At 45.0% G+C, this 19,040-nt stretch overlaps 1 long non-coding RNA gene across 1 annotated transcript; it reads left to right on the top strand.

The window, feature by feature from the left end:
• The first annotated feature begins 3,851 nt into the window (after positions 1-3,851).
• On the top strand, positions 3,852-14,656 carry LOC146890287 (uncharacterized). The gene is made up of 2 exons (XR_014999163.2): positions 3,852-4,182; positions 12,697-14,656. It is a non-coding gene; the product is annotated as an uncharacterized LOC146890287 (long non-coding RNA).
• The last annotated feature ends 4,384 nt before the right edge of the window (positions 14,657-19,040 follow it).

The following is a 19,040-nucleotide window of genomic DNA, read 5'->3' as shown; positions in this document are numbered from 1 at the left end:
CTAGTCCAATGCAGTGCTTTCTTCTTGATGGGAGGAGAACATTCAGAGTAGACCGGGCACCAGATTTCAGCAGAGTTAATTCCTACTTACAATAACTGGTGAAAGCCGGTATACTGTAGAGTGTGACTCATATTAGCTGATGCTCCTACCACGGCAGTTTGAGCGTGAGCAGAAGGGCCTCAAGCGTAGGTGGATCCCAGAGTTCAGGCAACTCATGAGAATACCCATTCTGCTTTCTTCATCCCGGGCTTTCCTTTTACACAAGCTCTCCCCACTGGAGAGCAAAGAAGGTCTTTAGCAACGGTTGTGGTTGTGTTTGTTGACCTGACAGAAACCTAGGTATAACCTGGGAAGAGGGAATCTCAGCTGGGGAGTTGCCAGCATCAGCTGATGTGATGCCATGTCTGCGTAGGCATTTCCTTGGTTTCTGATTCACGTGGGAGGGCCTAGCCCACTGTGGGCAGTGGCATTCCTAGGCAGGTGTGCCTAGAGAAGACAGGAAAGGGGGCTGAGCAAGCCAAGGGAAGAAAGCTGGTAAGCAGCGCTTCTCTGAGATCTCTGCTTCAGCTCCTGCCTCTGGGTTTCTGCCCTGAGGTCCTGCCCTGGCTTCCCTCAGTGATGGATGGTGACCTGGGAGTTGTAAGATGAAATAGGAAATAAACACCCCACATCCTCCACCAGATTGAGGTTGGTCAGTGTTTTAGCACAGCAAGCTGGGGCAGGAACTTCTGGTTTATTTGGTCTGGATGCCTGGGTATTCTGAAGAAAGGTGAGACCTGTTGACCACACATGATCTCTAGACTGATGGAGAGTAGGGTAAGGGTGACCCCTGGAAAGAAGAGGAATGGAAGCAAAAAGAGGGTGATTCCTAAGGGAATTGTGCAATGTGTTCCCATAAACCGTGGGGCAAGGAGGAGAAACAGCAAGGAAGCAAGATGTGGCTTAAGGAAAAGACTTAGGGTAGTTGACTAGAAGCAATCACATCTTTACTAACATGACCTCTCCATATGTGTACAGGGTGAGACCGAGCATCTGCAGCTGCCTGTCGGTGGTTGGTTACCAGTCATTTAATCTGTTCTTCTTAAGGCTGCCTGGCCATAGAGCAGAGCCAGCAGTCATCCTGATTTGGATCCTACTTCTGCTTCTAAGTAGTAAAACCCACTAGCTCTCAGTGGTAAGGTGCATAGCTATAAACTAGATACCCGATACCCACCGGGTGCCACAGAATATCCAGTATTGCTGTAGCTGCTTGCGCTGGCTAGTTGTGTGTCAACTGGATACAGAATATCCAGTATTGCTGTAGCTGCTTGCGCTGGCTAGTTGTGTGTCAACTGGATACAAACTAGAGCCATTTGGGAAGAGGGAACTTCAGGAGAAAATGTCCCCACCAGATTGACCTTCTTGGAAGTCCTAGTTCTGATGATGTCACTTACTTACCAGTGTTGTGCCAAACATATCAGAAGCCAGACAACAGCTGCTTACTGAACTGATTTTGTTTTATATGCAGATGGAACATCTCTAATCAGAAAAGAATCGAAAAATCCCAACCTCCTTTTTGAGATTGATATGATGTCCAAAGTGGAGAATCCCACACCTGACCTCATGGGTCTGTCATGGTCACAGTAAAAAGCGCACTGTAAGACATGCACGGAAGTATTGACAGGCTGTGTGTAAGGTATGCTTGACACATAAATTCGGTGTTCAGTCCTGGGTGTGGCCTCCCAGTTAGCTCACGAAATATATACAAATATTCCCAACCCACAAACGTCCTTAATCCAAAGCACTTCCAATGGAAGCCTTTCAGATAAGAGGTCCTTCTGTAGTTCCTCTGTTTTAAGGTTAGAACGAAACAGTCTGGGAAGGTGGATCTCCATGTTGGAGAGCATCAGATGCCTAGGTGCTGTGGACTTGTTTATCCAGGGATCCCACAGTTCTACACCGCCTTTTCCAACCCCTCTTCCTCCAGTCTGGCACTCCCTCAGGTGCAGGGCCAAATTTGGGATGGAGGGGTTGGGGGGGGACCTCATGCCTGTGGAGGGCAGCTTTGGGGAGAACCCTACTAGATGGGGGCGTGTCCTGGGGGTGGGAGCTCCTGTTTGGCCAACAAACAGAAGGGGCTAAATCCCCTAGCTGAATTCAGGGCAGGGCCGCCTGTGTAAACAGGCTTTGTCTCTAGGTGGATTAAGACTGAGCTGGGACTGGGCTTCCCCCCCCCTCCTTTTTTTTTTTAAGTGCTGAGAAAAGCCATTAAGGGATTAACACCCCGATTTATGAAAATGGAGGATGATAAAGGAACAATGGGGTGACAGCATTGTGTAAACGACATTGATTCATTTCAGAGACAGGGCTGTTAACTGGGAGAAATGGAGAAATAAATGGAACAATGAGGAGATGCTTTTACCAGCTTGTCATTAATTAGCCCGGAGTACAATTGTTTTATTGTCCTTTTTGAAAAATACAAAATTGGTAGGAAAATACAGGCACTGAGTAGATCGATGGCTGGGTGTCTGGGCTGACATCTGCTCCCCTCTCCTGAAGCTCTGCCTCCCGGAAGTGGCTTTCGAAGGGCAGAAAAGGCACTTTCTTCTAGCACAAGGGTCTGTGGAGATTGGGGGTAAAATACCACCCGTATGAGAACACCCCGATCTTCTTAGTAGCTGCGGGGAGGGCAGCCTCTAAGTCAGAGACCAAACCCCCTTCTCCCTCAAGAGGAGCTGGAGGGAAGGAACCATGTGCTAGAAGGCAGAGGGACACAGGGTCTGGAGAAAGGGAGGAAGACTTCAGGGCCAGTAGTGAACCGTACACCACCTGACCAATGGCTTGGCTCACACAGATCTCCGGATCAGGGTAAGGGCTCTCCTCTCCTGGCCAGTTATCTCCAACCAGGCGCCGTGGCCTGCCAATGCTGCCCACCTGGGATGAAGCTAATAAAAGCATTTTCTAGGCAGCCAGCTGCAGGCTAGATGGAGTGTCCAACCCTAGTGGCTTCCTGAATGGGTGTGTGGCCAGCAGAGCTTTGGGAAAGGATACATTTCTGCCCTGATTGAACCAGGACTTGTGGGCCAAGGGCAGTTCCTATTAGCCTGAGGTCAAGGTGCAACGTAGGCTGACGGCCACGGAAATGAACAGGGCAGCTCTCAGCACTGCGGTGAGAGTCCCTGATAGGTAAGACAAAACACAGGCCCTCAGGCTTGTGCTGGCCCAGTGGGCACACAGGTGCAGTGTGGAGAAGGGAGCCAGGCTACCCGAACGGCAGTTCTGTCAAGAGCTACTCGTAACTCAGGGCACCACGACCGCCTCGACAATCAGGCAAGAGTTAGCCCACGGCACCGCACTAAGAGTCTGGCGATCCCTGAAAGGGTTAATGTCACTTATGAAGAAACAGAGCTCAGAGAACCAGTTTGCTCCACAAGGAAACTGTAAACAGCTTTTCCCATTGTTCTTGCCCGCTCTGACTACTGGCCATTGTTTGGCCTTTAATCTGGAAACACTGCAGATATAAACATAGCTATCTTTACAGCATTGTAGCCTTCCAGTTCAAGATCAAACAATGCATAGCTATGTCTCCAAACTTTACATTGCTATAAAGATGTCTTTATCCAGGAAGACTCTATATGTACAGCTTGCCTATAGCCGCTGACCAATCACAGACTTGAACGCGTTCATGCCACACACTCGGTCTCTCCTAGGTGCCAGGCACTGCTCTGGGGCAAAGCACACAGCAATAATGAACAAAATGTGAGCTCCACCCCACCCCCAGCCCTAAGGAATTTACATTGCCTGGTGAAACCAAACAAACAGGTAGTCAGAAATGGTCACCACAGATACTGAAATCAAGGAGCAAGCTGAAGCAGGGAGAAGAGACAGCGGGTTGGGGGGTGGATTTTAGAAGCAGGGCTGGGGACAGTTGAGAAGGGACGTGAGCTGGCTGCAAGGGTGGGTCCAGGAGGAGGGTAAGCCACGGCTGAGGCCTTGAGGTGGGCAAGGAAGGGTAGGTTTGAAGGGCAGAAAGCACCAGTGAGGGTGGAGCAGTAAGGGGGAAAAGGAACCAAGTCCAAGACAAGGTCTAAGAGGGGAGGACGGGGGTGGAAGCCAGGCAGGGACTTCGGGCTGAGACCTAGGAAGGGCACGGACTCTGTGCAGAAGGCCTTGGACATAGAGTGGGAGCCGGAGAGCAGCATGGTATGTGGTAAGAGCTACAGTTGCTTCCTTGGGCGGAGTGCCGCCGCGCTGTGCATCTCCTGTCCCCAGTGGGGTGGCAGCAGGGGATGTCTGGGGACTAAGGGAGCAGCCACAGAGAGGATGCCATGGTGGGAGGATGGCAAAGTGGGGCCGAGAGCTCTGAGTCTGTAATGGCTGTAGTTTATCCTCTGGGAAACAAGGTGAAAGGCTTGGGGAAGAGAAGTGCCGTTCTCTCTCTGAAAACTGAGTACCGATTGCCCTGTGTGCAGAGCAGAGATGGCTACAGGCTGGGAAGCTTTGGCAAGACAGGGACAGAGGCTGAATGTGACCTGTGAGCACTATGTAAACATACTAAAACAACATACCAAACGGGCGTTAATACGAACAATGAATAATCAGAAATGAAAACCAATTCCCTAATTTGAAACTTATGTGATGATCTATTTGCTTCTCATGGTTTCAGACACTCCTGTCACCTATTGCCCAAAGGAGTATGTGGAACATTCCAGACTCAAGTAATTTATGTATTTGAAGGAAATTTTTTTCTCTTTTTATTAATTAATTTATTTATTTGTTTATAAAAATTTCCACTTTCTCCCCTCCTCCCCATACCCTCCCATTCTCCCCACTCCCTCTCCTCCTCCCCCCCACTCCCACCCTTCCTTCCTCTCCAGTCCTAAGAGCAGTCAGGGTTTCCTGCCCTGTGGGAAGTTCAAGTTCCTCCCCTCTCCCTCCAGGTCTAGGAAGGTGAGTATCCAAACAGACTAGGATCCCAGAAAGCTAGTACATGCAGACAAAACAAGACCCAGTGCCACTGACAATGGCTTCTCAGTCAGCCCCCATGTCAGTCACATTTAGAGACTCCGATTTGATCACATGCTCGTTCAGTCCCGGTCCAGCTGGCCTTGGTGAGCTCTCATTCGATCAGTCCCCTTGTATCCGAGGGTGAACGCATCCCACACAGTTCTGATTTCCTTTTTCATGATCTCTCTCCTTCTACTCCTCATTTGGACCTTGGGGGCTCAGTCCAGTGCTCCAATGTGGGTCTCCGTCTCTATCTCCATCTATCGTCAGATGAAGGTTCCCTCTAGTCCTGCCTTTCTTGCTCACGTTCTCCCTCCTTCTGCTTCTCATTTGGACCTAGGGAGAAAAGCATTTGTTCAACTATGTTCATAGCAGCACTATTTGTAATAGCCAGAACCTGGAAGCAACCTAGGTGCCCCTCAATAGAAGAACGGTTTAAAAAGGTATGGAATATATACACATTAGAGTTTTACTCAGTGGTAAAAAACAATGACATCTTGAATTTTGCATGCAAATGGATGGAAATAGAAAACGCTTTACTGAGTGAGGTAACCCAGACCCAAAAAGAGGAAAATGGTATGTACTCACTCATAAGTGGATTCTAGCCATAGTTAAAGGTCTTTGAGCCTATAATTCGTGATCCTAGAGAAGCTAAATAAGAAGGTGAACATGAAGAAAATCTTATAGTTACCCTCTTGGATATTGGAAGTAGACAAGATTGCCAGGCAAACTTGGGTGCAGGGGACTGGGGTGGGGGGGTGGAAGTAAGGGGAGATGGTTAGAGAGAAGGGAGAGGGGGAGGATTGGGGATGGTTTGGGGGAATGGGAGGGGGGAGGAAGGATGGATATGGGACTAGGGAAGTATATATCTCAACTAAGGGAGCCATTTTAGGGTTTGCAAGAGTCTTGATTCTGGAGGGGTTCCCAGGCCCAAGGAGAGATCCCCAGATTGTTCCCTGGGCAGCAGAGAAGAGCGTACCTGAACAGGCCCTGGTCCATAACCATACTGATGAATATTTTGTATATCACCATAGATTCTTCATTGGGCGATGGATGGAGACAGAGATAGAGACACACACTGGAACACTGGACTTGAAGGAAATTTTATCACACCATTTTTGTGATTGTTCTTTTTTATTTTTAATTGTTTTTACATGTGTGTGTGTGCTGGCACGCACATGTGCATGCCACGGCTCCTGTGGAGAGGTCCAGTCTCGCCTTCTACCACATGGATCCCAGGATTGAACTCAGGTCCCAGGCACTGCAGCAAATGGCTTTATCAAGTCATCTCACCTGGCCTGTTCTATGTTACTATGAATTATCATTGCTGAAACTGTACTAGGCCTGAATTATATATTAACTTCATTGCAGATATAAATCAGCAAAGCACGCAGGGTCTCTCAGTCTGTGATTTCCTGGTTAAGGGGACTGCCATACAGTAAAACACTGTGAGCTATGAGCTGGAGTCACCGTGAGCTGTAACTTACTGTCCCTGTCTTTCTTAGGAGGGGTATCCACAGGGCTACTCATCTTTGCCCTTCCTTCCAGACTGCCAGGGAACTCAAGGGCAAATTTAACCTTAAAGCAACATCGTCTCTCTTCTCATTCCCTTAGCTTCCTATCCTTGTCAAATGTCCAATTAGAGACCATGTTATGTTTTATAATAAGCAACATAATTATGTTTACTGAAGAAGAAATTCTAACAAGACCGAAGTGGAAGAGAATAGATTCTAGGATCACATTCTTTTGTAATCACGTGTTACAGGTCGAGGCGCCAAGTGATCTGGAACCAGTTAGCCTGATGCTCTCACTCTCCAGAAACTCAGTACGGGTCCCTTGGAAATCGTGCAAACCCTTTAGGTCAGGGAGGGACACTATTTACCTGTGTGCCCATTCTGGCCAGTTGGACTTAGCCACCAAAGCCACCTGTATTCTAGATACCTTTCAGTATCTCTGGGGGTTATTGGTTTCCGTACCTCAATCTACTGGACTCCCCAGACTCCCAGACCTCACCTGTAAAATAACAATATTTGCATGTCGCCTCAGCACATCTTCCTGGGTGGCTTGGAGGACCCAACGTGACAACTCTTCTGTAAGCAGTTCCTCTTTAGGTTAAGAAAGAGCAACAAGAAAAGTATGCACACGTCCACTGTGCTTCTCCAGATACTTTTAATCTACGATTGGTTGAATCTGATGCCAGAGCCACAGTTACAAAGTAAATTCAGCACTCATATAAGCATTCAAATAGTGTCCTCTGTAACCTCATTCCTAGGGCTCAGCTGTCTGACTCTGTTTCCTCCCGTTACTCTGGGGTGGCTATCAGAGTACCCAGCTTCGAGGACTTCTGGGACAATTAAATAAGGTGGTGTGTGCTGGCTAGTCTTATGTCAACTTGACACAAGCTAGAGTCATTTGAGAGGAGAGAACATCTGTTGAAAAATGCCGGCACCAGACTGGCCTATGTGCAAGCCTGTGGAGTACTTTCTTGATTGACAGCTGATGTTGCAGGGCCCAGCTCACTATGGGCAGTGCCACCCTTGTGCAGGAAGGCCTGGGATGTATAACAAATCAGGCTGAGCAAGCCATAGGGAGTAAGCCCTAAAGTAGTGTTCCTCCATGACTTCTGCGTTGGTTCCTGCCTTCAGGTTTCTGCCCTGTTCTAGTTCCTACTCTGGTTTCCCTCAGTGATGGTCTGTTACCTTGAAGTGTGAGATAAAATAAACCCTTTCTCCTCAAGTTGCCTGCAGTCATAGTGTTTTATCACAACAATGGAAATTCCACCTAAAACAGGGAATGTATTCTGGAATCCAGGTCCCAGCATGTAAGAGTTGTGGGACTCTCGGCTTTTATAAGGGCTATTTTATTGTTTTATTTTGATTTCATATTTGAGACAAGGTCTGCTATAGAGCCCAGGCTGCCCTCAAGCTTCCATGCTGTCTACCTCAGGGCTCCCTGTGCAACCACAATGCCTCCACAGTCAAGATTTTTTAATGGCTGTTCTGTGAGATATCCAGCTTGCAAACTTCTTTCTTATTTGAAAACTGCCAATGGCGAGTCTTTTTCTGGCCCACCAACCAGCTCCCAATTAATGACAAGGAGAACTCTTATTAATTATGAAAGCTTCACCCATACCCTAGTTAGGCTTATTCATAACTAGTTCTTATAACTTAAATTAACCAATTTATATTACTCTACATGCTATCACATGACATTACCTCTCTTCCATCTTGCACCTCCTGTTTCCTCTCTATATCTCCTTGCATCTCCTGAGTACATAGATTCCTTCTCCCCTTCCTTTTCTCTCCCTAGAAATCCTGCCCATGCCTCCTGCCTAGCTATTGGCCATTCAGCTTTTTATTACAACAATCACAGCCATACAACTTCACAAGTGTACAAATATCCCACAACATTCTCCTCTTCTGTCTAAATAAAAAGAAAAGGTTTTAACTCTTACATAGTAAAACTATATACAATAAGAATAATTATCAGGTAAGAATTGCATTCACAATGTCTAGTCCATTAATATTGGTAAATTCAAATAAAATACTACATTATTTATCCTATCTTGGAGAGTCCAAAGTTTTGTACCTGATTTACTTTCTATTAAAACTAAGGAAAGCTGTAAGTATAATATCTAATCTTCAACTCAATGAGAGATCCAAGAAGGATATAATAACACCTGATTAAACAGGAAATGCAGAACAAGCAACTGCCTAAATTGATAAAAGACAGACATCTGGCTGCCTGGACAGTCACCCATGGTTCCTCTGCAATGATGAGGTTTTCATCTTTGATCAATAGGCCTGGAATATCTGACAGACTTTTCTGTGAAGCAGTATTTTTTGGTTGTTGTTGTTGTTTTGGTTTTGGTTTTGGAGTTAGGGTTTCTCTGTGTAAGAGCCCTAACTGTCCTAGAAATAACTCTGTAGACCAGGCTGGCCTTGAACTCACAGAGATCCGCCTGCTTCTGCCTCCTGAGTACTGGGATTAAAGCTGTGTGCCACCACCATCCAGCAATGAAGCAGTAATTTTGAAGAATTTCCCTACCTTATCTTGGCAAAGTCCAGTGGTTACTTTCTTTTGTGCCTTGCTTATCCAGTTTGGAAAACATACTGTCAGCAGTCAAGGCAAGGGCAGTTTCTTGCCTAGTGGCTAACTTTACCACAATGAAAACAAACTTCATATGGAGGGTCTTCCATGTTCATCATCTTCTCCATAGTAGATTTATGCTGCCAAGAGCAGACATGTCTTCTTGTCATGAGAAATCTTATGTCATTAAACCATATTAAATGCCATATTCTATAAATCTCTGAAGTGTTTGAAGACCATCTATCTATCTGTTTATCTAAAATATATCTCCATTTGACCTTGGAAATAAACCTAACATGACTATAAATTTGATTGTTGTAGATGATTAACTATTAACCTGTATTTCTTTATTATCCCCAATAGCTTTCAAGGACTAAAACTTTACATTTTTAAATGAGTTGCATAGATACTATCCCTTAAATAAGAATAGAAACATATATACAGTATAACAAAAATAACCCTAAATTTCTACCAATATACAAAAATTCATCCTAAGGTAAAATAATTGGGACTAGTGGTTGTCCAAAAGTAGACTTAACAATCTACTTTTTTATCCCATCATTTCTATGCTTTATTCCCCTTTTTTCCCTTAAGCAAGAGATCTTGAATCTAATCTCCTTTGTTAAGCTTTTCTTCCTGACCATGATCAACAGCAACTTATAACTAACCCCCTTAAACAATGACAAACATCCATAACCCACCAAATGACCAAAACCCACCTAATCTACCTCTTGAGAATGTGGGCATCATGTTCTCTAAACTGCGTCCTGTTGTCTGGGGATGACAACAGCATCTTTACATGACCCTGAGAAAATTGGGATCATGATCAAGTCCTGGGAGAGCCAGCTGTATTATTTTTTGTTTAGTCTCTGTGTGATGGGAAAGTGCAGGGTTTATCTGAAGTCTTTGTTGGAGAGTCTGTAAGGCTGCACCATCTCAGCTAGCAGCTTTGAAGTTGCTCTGGGTGCAGAGTTTTGAGAAAACTGCAACAGAGGCATTCTAAGAGACTGTATCACCTGGGCTACTTGTCTTCATTTGTGTCTGGTCTTTTTGTGTGTGAAAACAGATAAACTTTTAAAGATAATGTATATATCTGCATAAACATAGTACGGAATGTGTGGTGTGCACAAATCAGCTAAAGATGATTTTCTGTTTTATGTTTGAGCAGGTAAAAGGCATCTGTCAACTTTACAAGTTTGTTTGGACTGCATAACCAAACTGTAATATAAATCTCTATTCATGCCATATGAAAGGAGAGTATGTAATAGTAAACCATGAGGGCTCTGTAGACAACAAGATTCACCATGTCTCATCTCATCTCAGAACTAGTCCCATCGTAGGGGGAACAGCATACACACCACCAGTCCTATAGTCTTTCTTCGTTTCATTTCTATGTCTATAGCCAAAATTTTCAGGAGGTCTCCCCCAATCAAATCTGATCTTCCTTAAGTTTTAAGAGAATCATAATATTTTTTTCTTGTGTAATCAAAAGTATAACCTCTTCCCAATGCAATGCATTTCCCAACTTCCATTCTGAAGCCAAGACACCTCTCAAGCTTCAGCTGTCCCTTTCATAATCCAATGTCTCCCAACAGCTGTCATTTACTCATCAGCATTCAAAAAATTAAAGTCAACAAAATACCATACAGGATCCAGATGCCCTGTGTATTTCCCATCTCAAAGTGGATTTTTTCTTTTATATTATTTTGCTCTCTTTTTAAATACTTTATTATTTTTAAGTTATTTTTATGACTGTCTATACCAACTTTTTTATTGCACCTGTTTAAAGGTTTTCACCATCTGGATGCTTTGCTGTGTGTTTGTAGCCCTCTCTGGCCTTATGAGCTAAGCCTTAAACCCTCCCAAAGCTCCTCACATGGCACTGGTTGGCTCACGCCTTTGGGCAGCATCTGGGAGCTGGGACCTTGCATGCTGTGGCCTACCTGAGACTGTGGGACTAGGAAGCCATATCTGGCTCTGTGTTTGTGTGTTTGGAACATTTTTAAAAGTTTTCTCAGGTCCTGTGTGCCACTTTGGATGCCATATGTAACGAGTCTTTTTCTGTCCCTCCATTCAGGTCCCAAATAATGACATGAAGATTTCTTTTGAATTGTGAAAGCTTTGCATATAGCTTAGGCTTGTTCCTAACCAGCTCTTGTAACTTAAATTAATCAATTTATATGAATCTACAGTCTGTTGACAGAGGTTGTCCATTTGTTCTCGGTCACCCAGACCTGAAATAATGACGCAGAAACTAAATTATTTGCAATACTATGTTGGTCAATAGGTTAAGCATATTGCTAACTAGCTCTTATATCCTAAATTAACCAATTTCTATTAATCTGTGTATTGCCATATGGTTGTGGCCTACTGGTAAGGTTCCATCCATTTGGTGTTTATCTCCTGTGTCTGTCTCCTGCGGCACCTCCATGGCTTCTCCTTGACTCTGTCTACTGTCTCCTTCTCTATCTGCTTGGAATTCTCACCTTGCCCTATTCTGCCAAGCCACTGACCAAAACAGCTTAATTCATTAACCAATAAAAGCAACACATAGATAGAAGGACCTCCCACACCAGCATTCTATTATTTAGCATTGCTTCTCTTCCATCTTGTACCTTCTGTTTCCTCTCTGCGCCTCCTGGCATTTCCTGCATATCTATCACCTTCTGAACCTTGGAAAAGGCATGTTCTACCTCCCTCACTAAAAGATAAAAGTAACCGTGAGTCTCAGTAAATAAGACTTCAAGTACTTGTACTTCGGTTTAAACAGTGAGAGTCTTTGGGGAGGAGCTAGTGTAGGAAGGAGTCTTCTCTGAATTTCTCTTATCAACCTAAAAACAATGGGCATGATGTGCATACCATCTGCCTTCAGGTCTTCTTTCTGACAGGTCCTTACTCCAGGAAGAATAAACTTCCCACACAGTGAATGAGATTAAAAATCAGATGATAAGCCTAGTACCTACTGTGTGTTCTCTTGGCCTCTTTTCTCTTCTACAAGTGATTTATTCTCTAAAATGACCCATAGCCCTCTGCTTTCCCCCATGATGACATTTAAACCTCAACTATCTGGTTGTTCTCCAAGCCTCCTATTTTGCCTGGCTCCATGAATGTGCTCAGTAGTACATTTGAATGCCTTTTCTCCTGTTAGACACTCTACTGTCCATTTATTTCACCAGAGTTAAATGCTGAAAGTTCAAAAGAAATTTTCCAACTTCCTTGTAGCAAACTGCCCCCTCCCAGGATCCTTTGCAGCTAAAACAGAGGCATGTGACCTCTGGTTCACTAGTCAGAAGTATCTATGCCAAGGTGTCCTGTTATTGTGTTCTGGATCCTCAAGCTATAGAAAGGATGGAACTGGGAAATACTGGGGTCATGGTGGCAGTATGTAGGACGAAATATAGGCAGCAGGATCACCCCAGTAAGACAGCTGTACATCTTGGCTATAGAAGCAGTCTCCCTTATCAGATCTTCTTGTGAGATCTTCTTCCAAGGTATCCCTTGGACCTGCGGTCCCCCAATTGGAGCTTCTCAGCTTTCCCTGTGATGTGGCGCCTCTCATAATCTTGGACTAATTTCTCTCCTGCTTGTGTCAGTCAATCTGGTTCTTGTGGTTCCTTACAGGTAGCAAGTCTTGCTGATACAGTAGTGCAGGGTGCCCTGCTCTGAGTTCTGCAAGGATTTGAGTTTCAACACTCTGAGATTATAGACTCCATGAGGAAGTCTTTCACCACAACCAGACACACATGGGCACTGGGACTCTACAATGGGCATGGAGAAGAAGGGCCCCAGACCACGACAGCATGGATCAGACACAGCCTACGCTGCCACAAAAGTCCTGATACACCAGCTTTGCTAACCATCATCTTACCAAGGAGCTTCCTAGAGTCCTCAGGGAAGAATGAGAGGCAGGAGGAGATGTGTGAGAACAAGGAAACACAAGAAAATCCCCACAGTGCCACACTCTTTTCATTCTGCTCCCACCCTGTCCTGTGTGGAGGTATAGGAGGATGTGGCAGAACTAGCTTGGCCTTGCCTGGGAAAGGCCACCAGAGGGACAGAAGGCCAGAGCCAGGCTTCCCAGATGTCTCCGGTAAGTAACAATCAAGAAGCAGGGATCTCTGATTCTAAAAGCCCTTCTGCAGCCCTGTGAACTCAGACTGGGGACGCAGGCAAGGGCACTGACTGGTCAAGCCTCCCTCGAGGGTTGCAAAGCTTGCAGAGAAATGGCCTGGCAAAGAGGTCAAGCCTTGATGGGCACCAGAATGACAGTCACTGTCAAAGGCAGGTCCTGGGAAGTACCACAAACTCTGATTTGCTTCTAGCAAATTCCCAGGTGAAGCTCATGCTGAGAACCATGGACCAAAGAAACCATTCAGCTTCTCTGTCTGTCAGATGAGGGGATGGGCCCTGTTTCCCAAGAGGAGCATCTGGACCGTTGCATTCTTGGATGAGAAAGTGCTGTGTACTGATCCTGGCCAGGGACAAAGGAGTCCTTCACAGTCATGCTAAAGAAGCTCCCCAGTGTTGGGTTCACAAGGGCTAAATAACACAAGCAATGTGTCTCTCCAGTCCCTGCGATGTACTCGGTGCTGCTAAGAACACGGGAGAACTTTCCACACTTCGTTGACTTTCCGTTTCCACACAAGACAACCCCTTAGCTGTGCAGCCCAGCTGTACCAAGGAACTGGGCTGGAGGCCACTGAGAGTGGGCACATTCCAGGGCCTATGCTTCTCCCAACATGCCCCAGGACTCTTCCTCTCAGGACCTCCCTCTCACTCTCCAGGGGTGGACTGAGAGTCAGCTGTATCCTTGGTGACCCTGGCATTCTGGCCATAGTTGCTGGATCAAAGCCTGATCTCTGACCTGAACTGGTCCAATTAGCCTCTCCCTCCTGGGAAACAGTGACTGAGTCATGTGTGTGGACCCTTGAAGGCCACTAAGAAGAGTGGAAGAGAGCAAAGAACCCCTACACACAAGCAGCAGGCACAAAGACTAGAAGGTTCTAGAAAGTCTACATTTCTATTTCCAGAATCTTACTGGGGCTCACTGCCATGGTTAACTTAAGCATAGGATAAAATTCAAAGACAGCAATGTAGTGAGCTCCAGAAAACTCCAAGAAGCAGAAATCGGAAAGGAAACTTGGTTGAAACTATAAGTCACAGTGGAAGCTTGTTGGTCACTTTTAAGCCCTCTGTTCTTAGCCTCCTGAAGTAAATGTATGTGGTGTGTGTTTATCATCTATAAAGAATTTAAAATTTAAAACAAATAAAGTAGCATGTAATATATTATATAAAAAATTAAAGTTAAAAACAAAAGTAATACTTTTATATAAAAATACTAATAAAAATAATAATGCTTTCATATAAAAATAAAGTTAAAAACAAAATAAACTAGCTCTTATAGACCAGGCTGGCCTCAAACTCATAAAGATTCACCTGCCTCTGCCTCCCAAGTGCTGGGATTAAAGGCATGGGCCACCATCACCCATCATAAACAAATTTTTTTGAAATTAAAATTAAAGTTAATTCTTATCCTACTTGTGTCTCGTTATAAATGAAAATAAAAACTTATTTCCAATGACCCTGTTTAGTGAGATTTAATCGCTTTACTAAAAGTCCCTAAGGCCTTTATGATTTTCCAGAATTATGGCTAATTTGGTAGCTGAAACAACACGGTCATGGATTCAGCCCCTTCCCACCCCTTACTTCTCTATCTCCAGCTGATTCCCAGGAGTCACAGAATCCTCTTGCAGATCCCGTCTTCCCTGTGCTGATGGTGGGATACGAGTGCTGCAGCTATCCTTTCACACTGTAGCACAAGTTAGCCAAAGATGGAGGGACTCTCAGCTGGTCCACAGATCCTGGAGTTGACACTCATTAGTCTAAAGTAGGCTCAGGCCCCTCTTTGAACCAAGTATTAGAAATAGAGACAGGATGTACTACTTAGACTAGACAATCAGGATGGTACAATCTTTGGTAACAGAGGGGTGGAATCTACCCACTGGCATTGTTATAATGAAAAATAGAAGAAAAGAATATTCACAGAGACTCGAGTCCTTTGATGGGAGCAGGAAGCAAATGAGGCCTTAAAGGCACCCAACGTAAGTCTACGGTGACCTGTAGTTTTAATAAATACTCCTCTTTTGCTTCAACTTTCTTAGGCAATTTTAAATTTGTGAGCAAAGCTCTCAAACAGATATGAACCTCACTCTCCACCTTCACACCTTCCAACTCCTGGGCAGCCCTTAGCAGGCTTTTGGCAAGAGGAAAATACAATCTCACTCATTCCAGATGCTGGAGAGAGACTCACACAGATATAGTCAAGATCCTGGTCTACACACACACACATACACACACACACACACACACACACACACACACACACACACACACACACATACCACATGCAGACATGCAGTTACTGGGACACTCTTGTATTGCTCTCTTTGCTCCCATGTTGAATTTCTCCATCCCGCAAGGCAGTTCCTTAAGACCAAAAGCAAACAACTTAAAATCAGGAAGTCCCTGAAACTGACCAGACTCACTAGGCTTCTAACGCCCTACAGGGAAACAACACAGACTACTGAGAGTCACTCTCACACAGAGTCACACAAAGAAGACTCTGAGACAAGGTCAGCTGCCTGGCAGAAGGAGAAGCCAGCTGAACTGCCTGGAAGGGGTTCAGACCCTAGACACTGGGAAAGGACACTCTTCAACCTGCCGAGCTCCCCGCACATTGCATGGTGTGTTCCAGGTTTCCAGCTTTTGTGAGCTGTCTGTCACCCATGCTGGGGTGGACTTTGATGATACAGCTGTGTTTGAGTCATTTCTGCTCCTGTAAGCAACCCCCACCTATGCTCCTGTAAGAAACCCCAGTAAACTCATTGGTTCACCAAGTTGGACTTTAGTGGTATCTTTACGTGGTCTCTTGAGGACTCCAAATCTGGGGTGGGTAGACGTGTGTTGCATCTCTTCAGGGAACGCCAGTCACAGAAAGACCAATGTCAGACTGTAAACAAACCTAAGCAACTGACACTAAGTATAATTGTGAGAATGAAAAAAAAATTAATAACACAAACCTGTCTGTTCGTTAGCCTTCACCTATGATACACCACTTCAGTGAAGATCCTGCATCATGACTCAGATTGAAGGAATCATGGATAATCATGGCCCTCAAGACTGCTCTGTTCACTAAATTCCTTACTTCATGTAACAGTCATACAAATATTTACAGGGGGAGAACCTCCAAATTCTAACTCAATGAAACATCCTTTCAGAACCACCATAAATGATTAAAATGCACATGATGCTGTCCAGCAAGAGTGGGATTGGGAAGAAAATGGCAGAGAAAACAGCCCTGTGCCCTTTGCTGAATCACCAACAGACACAATGACAGAAAGAACACTTCCAGGAAGAATATAGACAGCAAGAACTTAGTGGCAAAAGCCACCTGAAAGAGGCAGTCACATCCTAAAATGATGGTTTAGAAGTACCTCCTCCATCTATTTCTCCTCTGGGATTCTGAAACAGAAACAGAAATGTACAATTCAAATGGAAACCTACGCCTAGAACTCAGCAGGTTGAGGTGGGGCAATCTTGAGTTTGAAGCCTGCGTACTATTCATAGCAAGACCCTACCAAAAATGAAGATGAGAATGAGGAGAAGGAGGAAGAGAAAAGGGAGAGAAGGAAAGGGAGGAGGAGAAAGAAGAAGGAGGGGGAAGGAGAAGGAGAAAAATTAAAGATAAAAAAACCCTGAATCCATATCTTAATATGATTGTGCTTACAATCAACTTAATTTTAAAATTCTTATAAGAAAATATTGCGTGGTGTGTGTTACCTTACCAAAATCTTGAACTTGATAGGGACACATGAGTTCAGGCCTAATAACGCAGATATTTCCTATCTGATTGGTTATCTGATAATTACCTTGGCCATCTTCTTGCCCAACATTCACTTTTTCCTTTCGTCTCCTGTATACATATCACTCTGAGATGCTTAATATTTAATCATACCCATTGGTCAGGATGCTAGGGTCACCATTCTGGCCATCAGGGGGTGTGTGCTTTACAGTTTTATAACATTACCAATGCTATTATCTGCAAACGACATTTGTGGCCGAGCACCCTAGTTCATCCTCCAAGAAGCTAAGACCTATAAAACAAAAACCTATCAACCAATTTCAAACACATTCTCATTTACTGATGGGCACTGATTTGTCTGATGCAAATGGGGGAACAGTTCAAATAAACAAATGCTTAGCAATGTCCAATGAAGTGTAAACAAGATCCAAATAAATGAGTGGGCACATCGGCTTCCTGCTCTGCCTTCACTTCCTTATTAGTTCATCTTAAAGGATACCTTCAGTGCCTCCACTTGGATAGGATTCATCAGTCCGTTTCCTTACCATGCTGACTATTTCTAGAAAATTGATGCTAGAATTAATTCTAGAAACATGTTAAAGCATGCTTGTGACTCTCAGCAAATCCTCTTTCTCGTTCATGGTTGATCATTCCATTACGTCATAATTATCATACAGCTATAGCGTAAATACACGGTTATTTCCATCCCTCGGTCCAGATGGTCGGTTACACGATAATTACAGTATGTTTGTACTTACTGGGTTTAATTACCAGATAATCAGGAAGAACATGCAAATTGCTAGGTTGCTGTAACACAGTACATTGAACCAAGTAAAACCTGTGTATTGCATAAGTAAACAAGCTCTTACAGGGGACTGTGCCACTAACCTGTGACAACAAGGAGGCCTGAGGTTGCTTCCAGTGCATGGTGTGGGCCAGCATTGCATTCCTTCAGCTTGGATTAACCTCCCAATCACAAGGAAATGTAATGAGAGAGACGTTCATGTGTCCGCGCCTACGTGGGGACAATGGGGACTGGATCACAGGAGTGGTCAAACAAGGTGCCAGCTCGTGGCTCTGGTGTCCATTCCAGAGACACCTGCAAGCATGTATTCTCAGCCCAACTGTGTACCTGCCCAAACTCTGGCAGGGAGACTGTAAAATCCCAACCAAATGCTCTTCCCCTGCTCTAGACAGAGGCCAGCTCACACTCCCCACCCCGTGTGCACCCAGCCACCAGTAATTTTCCCCATTCACCAAGGGGAGCTGCTTTGATCAGTCTTTTAGGGTCCCCATCAGGCCGCTGGTGCACATTGGTTTGTGGCCTCCATAGCCTGGGTCCCTGCTTTCCCTTTCTTAGTTTCTGCTCAAAAGCCCACGGTGTTCTGAAGGAGTCAGCTTCTCCCATTCCCAAACTGTTCCATTAGCAAGTGCCCTCCCTGCAGCCATGGCGACTGGCTGGACATTGGGCATAAGCCACCTAAGTCAGATTTGCATCAGAAGCCTTTCTAGAAATGCCAGAAGCGAGGCATTTCCCTCTTCCCTCCCGGACTCATTGATGAAATCTCCAAAGCCACCAGAAGCCACTTGTCAACCACAAGAAAGAAAGTGGGTCCTCAGTGAGACTGCGTCAGGATGCAGCTCAGCTGAACTCCTCATGCATAATTTCCAAGCTGCTGCATTCCATGCATAGTGTTCCAAGAACAGCAACCTGTCTTGCTTATACCACTCTGGGTTGCTGTTTCAGTACTGGCAGTGGCACGCACAATGCCTTTAAAGTTGTCGAGTTTCTCTGTTTGGCTTACCATAGAAAATCCTCTTCCAGTTTGTATTGATCTTTTTATCCATTTTATTATGTTTTGAGACAAGGTTTCCCTGTGTAACCCAGAGTCAGAATTCCCCAGCCTGGGTGTTGGGATACAGAAAGATCCCCTTCTGTCTGGCCCTTTGAGGCTTCTGCATGGAATCTTCTGTCCCACTCCTGGGCATAGGCAGCCCTCAGCACTGACATAGCATCTCAGAAGCTTACATATTAACTGCCTTCTCTGTTGAGAGGAGATGAGACAGGCAGCCTCATACTTGGGGAAGGAACAGGGAGGATGGG

The sequence above is a fragment of the Myodes glareolus genome, chromosome 22, assembly GCF_982192425.1.
Source record: "Myodes glareolus chromosome 22, mMyoGla1.1, whole genome shotgun sequence".
Classification (NCBI taxonomy): Eukaryota; Metazoa; Chordata; class Mammalia; order Rodentia; family Cricetidae; genus Myodes; species Myodes glareolus.
This window is presented reverse-complemented; position numbering and strand designations above follow the sequence as displayed.